The sequence below is a fragment of the Tyto alba genome, unplaced genomic scaffold (assembly GCF_018691265.1).
Source record: "Tyto alba isolate M040663 unplaced genomic scaffold, T.alba_DEE_v4.0 Super-Scaffold_40, whole genome shotgun sequence".
NCBI classification, from domain to species: Eukaryota; Metazoa; Chordata; class Aves; order Strigiformes; family Tytonidae; genus Tyto; species Tyto alba.
Window position 1 is genome coordinate 2,783,219 of NW_024881316.1, and position 13,245 is coordinate 2,796,463.

General features: G+C 38.6%; 1 protein-coding gene across 3 annotated transcripts in view; it reads right to left on the bottom strand.

Annotated features, from left to right (window-relative positions):
* The window catches only part of LIN28B (lin-28 homolog B), a 105,647-nt gene that overhangs the window by 74,541 nt on the left and 17,861 nt on the right, over positions 1–13,245 (bottom strand). The window lies entirely within an intron of this gene.

Here is a 13,245-nt window from a genome sequence, read left to right on the forward strand (position 1 = left end):
GGCAGTCCAAGACAACTTTGAGGAGAGAAGCAACCTGCCCTACTCGAATATTACCAACTGAACATACAATAAATACAATACCTATACAAGTAAAAATCCATAGCACATTCTTTGCAAGACCAGAGGTTTTCCTCCACCCACGGCAACAGCTGAACAGAGTCAACAGCCAACTGGCAAATCTTCTCAGCAAGAAGAAAAATTAAGACCTAGCACCTTTACTTTTGGCCCCTTCTAGATATTAATTACATGGATTTGCAATGCACTGATCCAGAAGGGGACTGACAAACATCAAAACCACTGTTACAATTAGCAACGGTCTCTGCCATTCCTTTGTGCAACAGAATCCAAACTGACCTACATTGTTAAACGTGTTTCCTGAAATAGGCATGAACACTGTAGAAGATGAAAACAAGGCTTGTATGAAAATATTTAAGAGATCTTGTATTAATTTTTGATTGTGTTTTTTTCCATATCGAAATTACTTTTGCTAATTTCATTTCTTAATGCTTGAATGTAGCTTTTAAATAGTAACATTTTAATAGCAACATTGTTACCAGAAAGTTCATAGTAAAATTAGTCAAATTCATGGAAACTGGACATTTCAAAATCTGAACATCTGCTTTTGACACGAAAACATTTTGTCAGGTAAGTGTGTCAAAACTATTTTACAATAACATAATCAGTATTTTTCAACAAACCAATTTTTAAAGGAAGCAAGGATTACTGTCTTTCAGATATATTTAGCATGTACCTTTATTGTTTGGTAACTTACTTCCACACAGATTTAATAAAAGGAAATAATTTGCTTTTTTTAATCCATCATCTTTAAAAATTTGGCAATGAAATATGAGTGTGTCCAGAAGAAGAGTGTGCTAGCAAGACATATAAATTCAGATTAACTTTGTTAAACAGTTGGAATTAAACAACAGAAAGCCCCATACTAAACTTTCTGCACATTAACTTAAACGGAGAAACAATTAAGACTGGTACGTATTTTTATTCTCTTATATATCCTCAGTAAATAATTATCTACCAAGTTAGTTCTCTTTCAGACCTGAAATGCTGGGAATTTAAAACTTCTCCACAAAAAGGCAAAGCTATGCTTAAACTAATGAAGACCCTGGGTGAAAGCAGACAAAGGAAGCCAACAGAATATTTTCTGCCACATAAGATGTAAATAAAGAGGAATCACGTTTCTCTTGACGCACATGGTACAGCAGAATGTGCTGTAAGAAATTTAGATGAATATTCATATATGATAATTTCATACAAATAACTATTCTATAATTCGTTTCAGGGCCATTTTAGAGGTTTCAAAGCACTCACATAGTAAAAACAAGTACACTGAATGATAGTTTATACACTTCTCCCTTACATTTATTTAATCGAACTTTTTTGCTTCAAGTATCTAAGCTCCCAAATGAAACTATCAGAAAAAAAATCCTTGAGAGAAATTGTGCATGCCCATTGACACTTCTTGATGACTATTTCACTGATTTCACCCGGCTGAACATTTCAACCCTTAGTAACATTTGATCCTTGAAGTGTAGCCACAGTATACTGTACCTTTAAATTGCAAGTCATATGGAAGAGGAGAACAGAAATTAGGCTAAAGTTTATCAGTTTTTAAGATTTTAACAAATAGATTATACTCATCATCCTAAACCCAGAAATATTACAACAAACCCAACCATTTTATGTCAATTAACTCAATACTTCTCAAGAGAATATAATATACTATAAGTGCATTTCATGACACCTATTGTGGTCAGTTCTGATTTAGCTCCCTTGTAATGGACATGCTATTATTAATCAAAAATAAATACTAAGTTACATATGGATAAAAGGAAAACAAATTTTAACTATAAAAGCGTAGTACTGATTTATATATAACTTTTTTAAAAAATACCAATTCCTATATTAAAAAACTTATATTAAGATGTAGAAGATAACTGAAAATGTTAAACAATGATTATACTATCGAATAATGAACCGTAAAACCAATTAACGTTGGCAAAATTACAATGCTTCAACTGTAGCCATTTTAAGAGTCTAATTTTGGTCCATTTAGAGTTGTCACAAGTTAAAGAAATGAGCATCCAAGGAACAACCACTCTCTGTGTGAAGACTAACAATAAACCCACATAAGCATGGAATGGGCTATCACTTTCCAATAAACTATCAATAATTGTCAGTAAAAAAGAACCTACGTTACAAAAATACAGTCATCTGCCATTTAAAAAATACGTAATCGGTTAATGAAAATAAATTAATGAAGATTTAGGTGAAAATTCTTTGGGGAAACTGAATCCACCAATTACATTATTAAACTTATTTTGTCGCTCAGAGCAGACTGCAGATTAATGTTGAAAAGTATCTGCTGTCTTGCAAAAATGTTATGCAGTCATTAAATGCAAAGACATCACATAAAATTGAAAACACATTTTTATTTTTACAGAAGTCTTTGCTAATTTCTACTGAAGACGGTGCAGACATAGATCAAATTTAAAGGAACTTTCTCAACCAGGGTGTTTTGAATTTAAACAGTTGTAAACATTTTCAGGTCTGATAGATCAGAATTTGAATTTTTTTTTTTTTTTTTTTTTAAATTCTTGAGAAAGAGAAGGCATTGCTGAGAGGAGAATCCAATAGCCTATTTTCTTAGTGTAGATAATAGACTACAGTCTAGGAGAATTATGCACTCCGTAGTGAAAGATGTGGTATTCACTGCTGCATTATGTGTTCACAAAGGCATAAATTAACACTAACAAAATCCTATTCCAATTAGTCTAAGCAAAGATTTTATCTTCAGATGTACTGTATTTTTGCCTGAAGATATTTAGTATAATTTTCATCTTGACAATGCACCTTTAAAATCTTTTGTTCTCTTATCATCTACAGTTCAATCCTACAGTCCCCTCCTCGTGACTAGTCCTTTAAAGTCAACAGTGACATGAAAAGTTCTCTTTCAAGAAACTCTTCATTTCTGATATTGTTTATTTATGCATCTGCTTCACATCCAGATCAATCACTTTGCCAGTAAAACGTCTACCTTTAGCAAGTATCACTAATTCCTGAAGCCAGTTAAACCAGCTTCGAAAGAATATTTTATCTTTGTTTCTAGGTCGCCATAGTTTCTAAACCAGGATCACACACAACGCACGGGACGCCCTGCCGAATGGCCCGGTGGTTAAAATCAGCGTGCGTGCTACGGCCACACAGACCCCCCCGCATCAGAAACCACGCATTCCTCACGGGGTCAGCTTCTGCCCTGCATTTCCCATCCGTTAAACAGTTTTTGCAGAACACGCTGCACGGAAACATTAAACAGCTTTGGTTTTGATTCCTACAAAGCAGCCGCTGCAAAAGTAACATGCTTTCGTTAATTAACACACGAGCACAAAAGCCCCCCCCACCCCCCCCCCCCCCCCAACCAAACCAAACCAAACCAAACCAAACCAAACCAAACCAAACCAAACCAAACCAAACCAAACAATGAAGCAGACAAACAAAGCAGGTTTGGCAAAGCCAAATGAGAATGCAAGCACTGCAGTGGAGAGCTATTAAGCACCGCGGCGAGATGGAAACTTTTTGCCCAGCTGCATTTACAAACGTTCGAGGACCATATTATGCTTCCAGATCGGCTACCCGTCCACCCCCTCCTGCCAGGGCAGAGGGTCCGGCTGCTTCCCCCTCCTCACAAATCAGTGCTCTCCCTTGTCGCGGGGCCGGAGCTCTCAGCCCTAACGGAGGGGCCTGGGAAAAGGGCAGATCGGGCAGGACCCTGCCAGAGGATTCCCATCCTGCCCCTTCCCAACACAGATACCCAATACTAAAGTTACAAAGTTTTCCAGCAGTTTTCCCCCCCCACACACCCCCACCCACATCCCACGACCCCTGCCAGAAGTCGAAGGCCCCGCACAGGTGGCCCCAACTGCCTCTAGGTTACCCCCCATGGCTGTTCAAGAGCTCAAGGCGCTTTCGCTGCGAGGGTGAGCTCCAGTTCCCTTCAACAGAACCTGCCTGCACCCACGGTGAGGGGTCTTTTTCACATACTACTGCTACCCCTCTTCCCTCCTGTGAGGGGATGATTTGGGACTGAGCAATTTTTCAACAGGAAGATGAAAAAAAAAAAAAAACAAACAAAAAACCACATTATCAGCCCAAAAGCCTTGCATCAAAGCAGACTGGCAGACTGCTGGTCAGGTGAATTTAGGTAAGACATTAGGTATCATACATTCGCAGTACAAAAAAAAAAAAAAAAAGTAGCGTATTGTGAAAAGTAGATACAAGTTCCATAAATGTCAAGTTCATGCATACACATTATGTTAAGGTGTATCGTTTTAAGTTAACTTTTAATTAAGCAGCACTGACCCAAACCCTAAGTTTACTACTCTGCATTTTAGGCAGAGTACAGGGAACACATCAGATCACAATACAGCCCAGCCCTCAAGTTTTAGAGCACGAAAAGCACACTTAAGAAAAGGATGTAAACTACATACTTCCAGTATGAGCATTCATTCAAGAGACTTAAAGTCCGCTCCTAATGCTGTCCAGTTTATTGAACAAGTTTCATAGGTCAGTGGGACCACTTCATGTGAGAAGATTGACCAGAATTTGGCCCATCAGGTCTTCAATATCCACAAAAAAATAAAAGAAGGGATGTCATGGTTTTTCATTCCATTAAGGAGCAGGTCTTATTTACCGTTGAAACAATTCTCAAATTCCCATTCACCTGATGTACTACTGTTTTTAACATCTGGGGGAAAGGGTAGCAAACAGGTTTGAGAATTATTCTACCTTAGTGTCAACAATGGCTAATTCTCAAGATGTGCCATCTACGTGTCTTAGGCCAGGTAATTAAACAGGGTAAGATAGCAATATATATCTGTCAAATACAGGGAGTAGTTGGGGGTCTAATCCAAAGTCTGCAGAAGTCAGCTTGGGTCTATTAGGTACATTCTATATTAAAACTTTCATATATTTCTTTTATTTCCAACATAACGAGTCTAAAAATATTCAGAAATTACTACACATGGCCCACAGAGGCTTTTTAAAACCCCGTATTTCCACTAAGATTGTATTATTAAAAATAGCCCATAAAACCAACCAAGATTTTGATTACTAGCTTGCAAAACACAGTTGTAAAACGAAATAAAACATTTTTAAAATTATAGCACACATGCACTATTAAGAGATTTTAAAATACACCTGTACTTTGGAAAAATACAAGTTCATGCTTATTCTAGTCTACTTAAAGTACACAAGGGCTATCACTTTTACTCTCAGTTTCGGCACAGGGATTATTTTGGTTCATGTATTTATATGACCATAAACAAAGAAAGTTGTAACACAAATGTTAAAAGTAGCCTCAAGTGGCAGTATAATAAAAGCAATCTAGGGGGAAAAAAAAAAAAAATCCCTCAACACTGCATACCTATAAATTACCATGACTAATTAGAAGAGGGCCTCTCTGGGAACAGATTATCTTTGATGGGAAAGCCACTATCAGCTATGTTCATGAGAAGTACAGACGAACATAACAACAACATGAGTGTTTTCTAACAGAGCATCATAAGATCCGTAGCAGTCATGGAGTATTACTTTAATTTTGTAAACAAATTCATACACTCAAAATATTGATTACATATGCATTCACTCACGTTTTACCTGTCAAACAATTTTAATAGGTGAAAATTCTAACCTGTGATGATAAGAAAGCCAAGCCAAACCTTTCAGCCTCCCTCCTTTCAAAAAATTGTAATTCTAGCACTAGATTAGAATCTGTCTGTATCTGTGTGATTTTTCTTGGCTCCTGCAGTGATAAGAGAACAAGGAGATTCTGCATACTCTCAAACAGATCACTTTTTCAAATGTATTGATGTATTTAATTTTCAAAGATATACATACGGAATAATAAAGGAGTTACACCTTTCACATTAACAACTAATTTCGCTATGCTCTCACCTATCTGCTAAAAATGATTATGAACACGTCCTGGAAATATACTTACTTCTGTTCTGTAGAAGAAATACACTTTATTGTCATGAATCGAAAATTCCTCCTAATTTTTCTTATTTTGTTTTGCAAGTAGTGCTGTTTTAAAACTGCAATTCAGTGTGTTTCAATGCCACGGCTTACTTGTAATCAACAAGACAAGAAAAAGAGAAACATGTAAGACTGAAGTGCGACTCAAAAGAGATTCCTGAAACATTCCACTCCCGAGGACAGCTCAGATGCTGGACTCATTCCAATACCCACAAGTGCCCTCTTTCTTTAAAAGCCACTAATACTTGTCTCTCCAGCCCCAGCTGAAGGTAACACCAGTATTCTGCTATTTTGCACCAAAGGAGACTGCAGTTTCATTCACATTTCTGCAGCAGCAGCTTCTGGCTCTCTTTCCTCCCACACCTTCACCTCGCCCTGGAAGCTGCTTGTTGGCATCCCTGGCTGCCCCTCCATGGTGCCAGCGTTGCTCACCCTTATTTGTTGGGATCACAGAGTTTCTCTGATAGGACAAATGATAAATATCAGACGTGAAAACCAAAATTTCCCAGCTGGGTTTGCCATGCAGCTTCACAGGCACTTATGCCAGCCCAAGAGGGAGAGCGCTATAAAAGCCCTTGAAGCTTACTTAAGCAGCAGCGCTGATGCCAAATGTAAAAGTAAAATGATGGCCGTAGGACTCCCCACCAAGAAGGGTGGCTGTAGGAGTCTCAATCTCCACCTGTTCACCACTGCTACTGCAAAGCCGACTCAGCTGCCTGCAGAGCAGCTGCTGACCTGCTGCATGCTACAGCTTTGCATCTCAGGGAAAAATTAAAATCAGGGCGAGTTTTCCTTAATACAGCAGACTGTAAAACTTACAGCAGTTTCCACAGCTGCTCTGCAAGCAGCTGAGCCATCTCTGGAGTGGGGATCTGGAATTCCCTCTAGCCATCTCCCAAGGAGTCAACCCCCCCCTTATAAATCAGGACCAGCCAGAATAATCCGAGGAAGGGCCTGGACACCAATTTCTCCAACTAATATGCTCAAGCAACCTGAAGCACTTCCCCACCTTCCAGGCAGAGGTCTTTAGCGATACTCTACTGATGTAAAAGCAATTTAAGGATTCACTGCTTTCACCAGTGATATCCAGAGCAAGCAAAAGCTAGTCCAGACCTGTCCCAAGTCACTGTCCCTTGGAAAGAGCTAAGTATCACAAAATACCTTCCTATCAGTCATGGTAACTTTCAGCTGATTTAACAAAAGGGAGGGAAAAGCATCCTTAAATACAGGGAATAAAATATGTAAATGGTATGTCCTTATTTCTTTGTGTTCATTGAAGAAACATCATAAACAGCTTTACCCTCCACTTTTTAGGATCTACTTAAATTATACCTTTACGGTCACTTTTATACACCTTCGTAGAAACTGATGGGCCTAATTTTGCTTCTGTTGATAATTACTGGGGAAAGATGACAACCCTTTACAGAGGTGGGTTACAGAAGGAAGATTAATCAAACAATATTTACATGGGAGTATACTTTGTAAAGAGTCTAAACCAAAACTCTGGATGGCTCTAGATATACTTACTACCTCAGCAATGTAGTTGCAAACCAGGACAAGCAACAATAACAACATTTTTCCCAATTTGACAATTCATTTCCTTTTAGCTTCGGTTCATGTATCTGCTTTGATATCTTATGTTTGTGCCCCAGACAAAATATCCTCTTCCTTCCAGTATCCCAACCCCCGTGCACAACTTCCTCGGTCTTGGAGAAAAGGAGGATAGCGTGCTCTGGAAAGGGTGTGCTTACAGCTCTGCCAAAGAGGGAAATCTCTCTTGAGATATAATAGTCCCAGCAGAGGCCCCAGTCTTTGGGCCGCTTGTGATTTTTGCTTGTCAACATTTCACGTTTAAATTTCTTCAGCAAAATCTGATCTGACTCAACACCATTTAGGTTTAATGGGACTTGCCGTTCACTTAAATACTGCGTACGTCTATCAATAAAAATGTGCCGTAATGTTGGGTTTAGATGTAAATAGATGAAATCTGGAAGGCACTTCCACAGATGGCAGCTCTGTAACTTAAATACCAAATTACAGGTTTCTTCAGACAACCAACTTAAAACCATCAAACTCTTAGTGAAGTATTCTGCCATCTGCCTAGGACTTGAAATGTAGGACTGGGCCTAATTAGTCGCCAAAATAAAGAATAGGAATAATAAAATCCCAAACAAGGCTGTACTGCTCCACACCACAAATCCACGGACCCCACAATTTAAAGTCAATTTTGTCTGTATGCCCCAACACAACTGGTGAGTACCGGAGCTTGGCTCTGGATCTCCAAGTTACCCATTACAGATCCTACCTGCGTTGAGGCTGCTGAGCAGACTCTGACACCCCCATTTTTAGCGTAGGTCTGATCTCTGCTGGATCTTCGATGCACATGCTCACCCAGACACACGCTTACTGCCCATTCGCTTCCTTCCTCAGATTCCCTCTCTAACTCCTGCTAACCACTTTTGTTTTAATTAGGACTGGGCTTGCCTGGTCCCCAGCAGAAGTCCAAGATGACAAGTTGTCACAGGTAACAACAAGGAGCAATGTAATATTGATCCCACTTGCTTGCCCAGAACTTCCAGTTATCCTGAGCAATTAAGTAGCTTTTTACAGGCTCCTAATAATACAGAAATGGAAAAGATGTGCTAGATGAATGAATGCATCCTTGCAAAAGCACAGGATCACATGTGTCTACAATATAAGAAAGTCAGCAATCAGTGCATCATGCCACGCCCAACTTCATCCTAGACAGAGTAGTTCAACTGTGGCTAAAATACTAGGAATTTGAAGAATAGGCACCCGAGTCACCATCAAAAAGGATGGTCAGTCAAATTAAGGGAAAAGACTTTTCAGATCCTGCTTACCTGTCTAGTTTTCCATTTATTCTTCTAATTACAATCCTAACTGAACAGTCGAGTAATTTTCCCTCCTTTTGTTATAGGTACTTGCAACAATTAGAGCAAAATTTATAACATTCAAATGATAGTGCAGTGCAGGAGGACTCAGTGAAATAAAAAAGGCGCTCTTCCATTTTTATCAAATCTTGTAAGAAAAGTAACTTGCAGCAACAGTAAGAAAGTTCAGATGAAAGTGAAAAATTTCAAACCAACCATGTTGCTTTTAACGAGGAAATAAAATACACCAACTCCTGCATGCTACTCCTCCCTTCCTTCCTCTCCCCATCTCATAAAAGAGGATCCCAAAGAAGGATCATGTTTAAGGTCCCAGTTCAGAAATCCTGTATCAATTCCTTAACACTGTAAAAATTTTGGACTACAGAAACAGATCCCAACAAACATCTTCAAAACGAACAATCCATCTCATCCTGAAAGATGACATCACTCAGTAACAGAAGGCAAAATTATAACCTTTGATATTAACAAACATGTCTTGCATCTATTTACACCCAGCACCCTACCCTTCATTATCATCTTTAACATCTGGGCTTCACGCTAAGCAAAGGAAAACAGATACACTTCTAACATTGCCCATACAAAACGTGTGCAAAAAAAGAATCTGCAGCATTTCTGCCTTACTGCCAGCATTCAAGTAAGTTGTACGCATCCAAGTTGCATGTACCATTTTGAACATGCAAAAAAATGTTAACAAACATAATCCTTCTCGCAGATTTTATAAAAACTCGAGCTCTTCTCAGTTCTTAGCAATGAAGACCTTTTTTCACGTACACCACAAAAGCTTTCACTCACTTCACCTCTCCGGTCTGCTTTACCCTTTGACAAAAAGACCTTTTTCTAAAATTTAACAAGAGCTGTTCGCACATAACTATGTGCAGAATTCACATTATAAAAGAGAAGCAAGCTATATTATTCATTCCATACTAACCTATTAAAACTCCAAATGACAATACTGAGCCAAATTCAGTAAGGTGCACATTCCTTGGATTTAACAGTTACAGAGGACTAACATTGATACTTTTTTTTTTTTTGGTAAAAGAAACACGGTGGACTAGGCACATTGCTGCATTGGGCATGGCTTGTCTTTGAAAGATCAAATAGTTTTTAGGACTTGTAATTTTTATATGACACTGAATGACTCAAACACATGACTTGAGGGTCTAAGTTGTATCAGAATAAAGCTAAAAAAGGACAAGTGTGGATGTTTCTAAGTGTACCTTATTTACACTGTACACACACACAGATGCACATATGTAATGGCTGATGTGTTTCTACCTTAAGTAATGCCTCCAGCTCTAGGTACTTCATTACCAGAAGAGTAAAAACAACCCGAAGAAGGTAGTTCAGAGAAGATCAGTCAAACTGATTAGTGCTGAAGGAAGGACTTAAAAGGTAGTTAAAAACTCGATACTACAGCTGTTTCATGAACAGAACACCTTCCTTGGGTAAAAGGGAAGAGAAATCCAAACAAAAGCATCATCCTCTAAAAAGATATCAATATATACAATTAGTGAAGCACTGGCTTTAGAAAAACATGGCTATACTCTGCACACAACCAAGGGCGAACTCCAAGAAGAAAGCTAAATTAATTATTGCAAGCTCAAAAGTCTAGGTGTAGCGAGCTTAAACTATTACAGGAATTTTGACTCGACATCCAGTAAGTTTCTGCTCATAGCAAGATCTCATAAACTTGGCATAACCTCACCAAGAAAAGATAGGATAAGGACGTAAAAATACTGCTTCAGCGTTCAAGCTAGCTTTGACAGGACTCGGACTCAGTAAGATGGAAGCTTCTTCCCTCCGCTTAGACTGTCTGATTCTATAAAATGATATTAGTAGCTACAAACATTGCAGAATGAGTGAACACACTTAAATAAACAACCAAGTGTTTTCAAAGCAGTTTTGAGCAGCAATATTTTGTTTCAGCAGATTAAGAAACTATCATATTTGCCTTGAAAAGGACTCTTCACATGAGTAAATTTTTCAAATTCATGAAACTAGTAGGAATAGGGTCCAATCACTGTTCAGGCAACAGACTGTTGTACAAGCAGCACTGTTAAATAAAATTACTGATTTAAAGACATTTTTATACTTCGGCTGTTACTGTTACCACTGTTCAGCTAGTCAGCTAACACAAAGCATTCTCTACAGCAATATAAATTACCTAAAATGTACTCTGAAACAAAATAGATACTGCTTCTCCCCATTACATTGAACAGAAAAATTCTGCTTTTGACTGATGGAAATATTCATGTCACCATGAAGTTTATGTATATCCTAGAGTTCATCAGAAAGAAAAAGGTGAGAAACATATTTTCTTTGCTGTGAGAGCAATCCATTGCAGAATACTAGTAACTTCACTCAGAAGGACGTATCTCTAAGCAGTACTTAAAATGAGTGAGGCACACAGTTTATGTGCAGTAAAACATGCTATTTTCCACTGAATTTTACACTGTGATATGTCTTAGAAACCGAAGGATATCGATAAATTGTAGATTATTGAAGTGTAAACAAAAACGTCTAACATTTCCTTCTTGTCCTCTCCTTTAAGGGACACAACGGAATAGATACTTCCGAATTTACCACATACTTTTTTTATTCTTTTCTATTACTACTTTCTGTTATGGAACATCACACCTTGTCTAGTATTACTTAACGTATCACGTTATCATGCAGTTCAACACTTCTCTATTTCCAGAGATCTAAGAATACGTTTGTTTCCAAATGCTTTTTTTTTTTTTAATTAACAACACTGCTATGCTTCCTATGTTTCTCTTCTATTATTTGAGAAGCAAAAAGAATGACATGTACTAACACAAAATTATATTGTTTATCTATAAAGTAAGTTTACAGAACTGTAAAGAGCAATTTCACAACTTAAAAAAAGGTACAAAGGGAAGAAAGGGGGGAAAAAACAGGAGGAAGACTGCTCCCTCTTTGGTAAGTTTTTCATTCATTCAGTTCTAAAAAAAAAAAAAAAAAGAGCACCAGAGAGGGGGGCACCTCGTATGCCAGTACAAAGCAGGAAGTGTAAGAATTTAGTAAGTTCACTACCGGATTCTACACTTTGTAGGCAATTCCAAATGCAAGCGCAGCTAATATTGATGTGCGGGCCCTCAGGCGTAGGGTACATCTAGAAATCCACTCCACCAGCACAAGGAGCAAGGCAACATGAGGCAGCAGCAGCGTTTTTTCTACTTTTCAGTCACCTTTTTATTAACCTCATGATAAGCGTAGCCTTTAAAAAAAGCCTGATAAAGGTTACCGCAAAATAAGACCGGGCCATCGAGTGGAACATTAAAAGGGAATCACAGTATAATCATGGAACAACCCCCCTGCCCCGTCATTGCAAACGTCATAGAAAATGGACAACCACGTAAAAAGTTAAGATGACTTTTTGCCTTCCTAACATGGCCCTAGCCAAACCCAAAATGGTCTCTTTTACCTGACACCGGCTCTTCTTTTCTCTGGTCGCAGAGAAGACGGGTGAAATTCAAAATAGCGTTGCTGCAACTGGAGACTAACAGCAGGACCAGGGAAGGTCTACACATGCTCCTTCTCTGCAAACCCACGCTACAGACCTGGGGAAAAGTTCCCTTCACTTTATAATTTCGTACGTATCTTGCATCTGAAACTCCTTTTGCGTGAAGGCATTCATGCCAGCTTCCACGCTCAAAATACCAACACCGTTCCCTCTGCGGGGCTTAAAAACAAAAACAACGTCCACATGCCCCTTCTCTCCCCGACAGCCTGACTGCTTTTGGTCTGATTCCTTAATCGTTACTTTTTTTCCCCCCCACCCGCCCACCCCCCAGGAAGGAATATTTAAAACTCAACCAACCCAACCACATGCACGCTGCAGTGTATCACCACAGGGACGCTCTCAGGTCTGAATTACTGCAAAACAACACTATAATTATGTCTTAATTTCACTAACTGATCTCAGATGAGCTTTTAAAAAGCAATTCGAGGTTTACAAGAAAAGCGTTTAAAACTGTATTCAAATGTTATCTGAATGAAAAACCGACGTTTATTTATCCTTTTCCGGGCTTAATTTTATTCCGTTTCCAAGGAAAGGCATATATATGCTCCTGATCAGTCTGGTGACAAGTGATAAGCCTTATTAAAAAGAAAAGCGTGGCATTCGAAAATAAATAAAAAGCACAGGAGAAGTTTCTAACCAGGGAGAAAACCACGGAGAAACGAGATGATCCCTTTGCAGAAATCTCCGGACACAGAGACTAAGCACAACCTGACCACCTTCCTTTACTCGAATTGTAGGCTG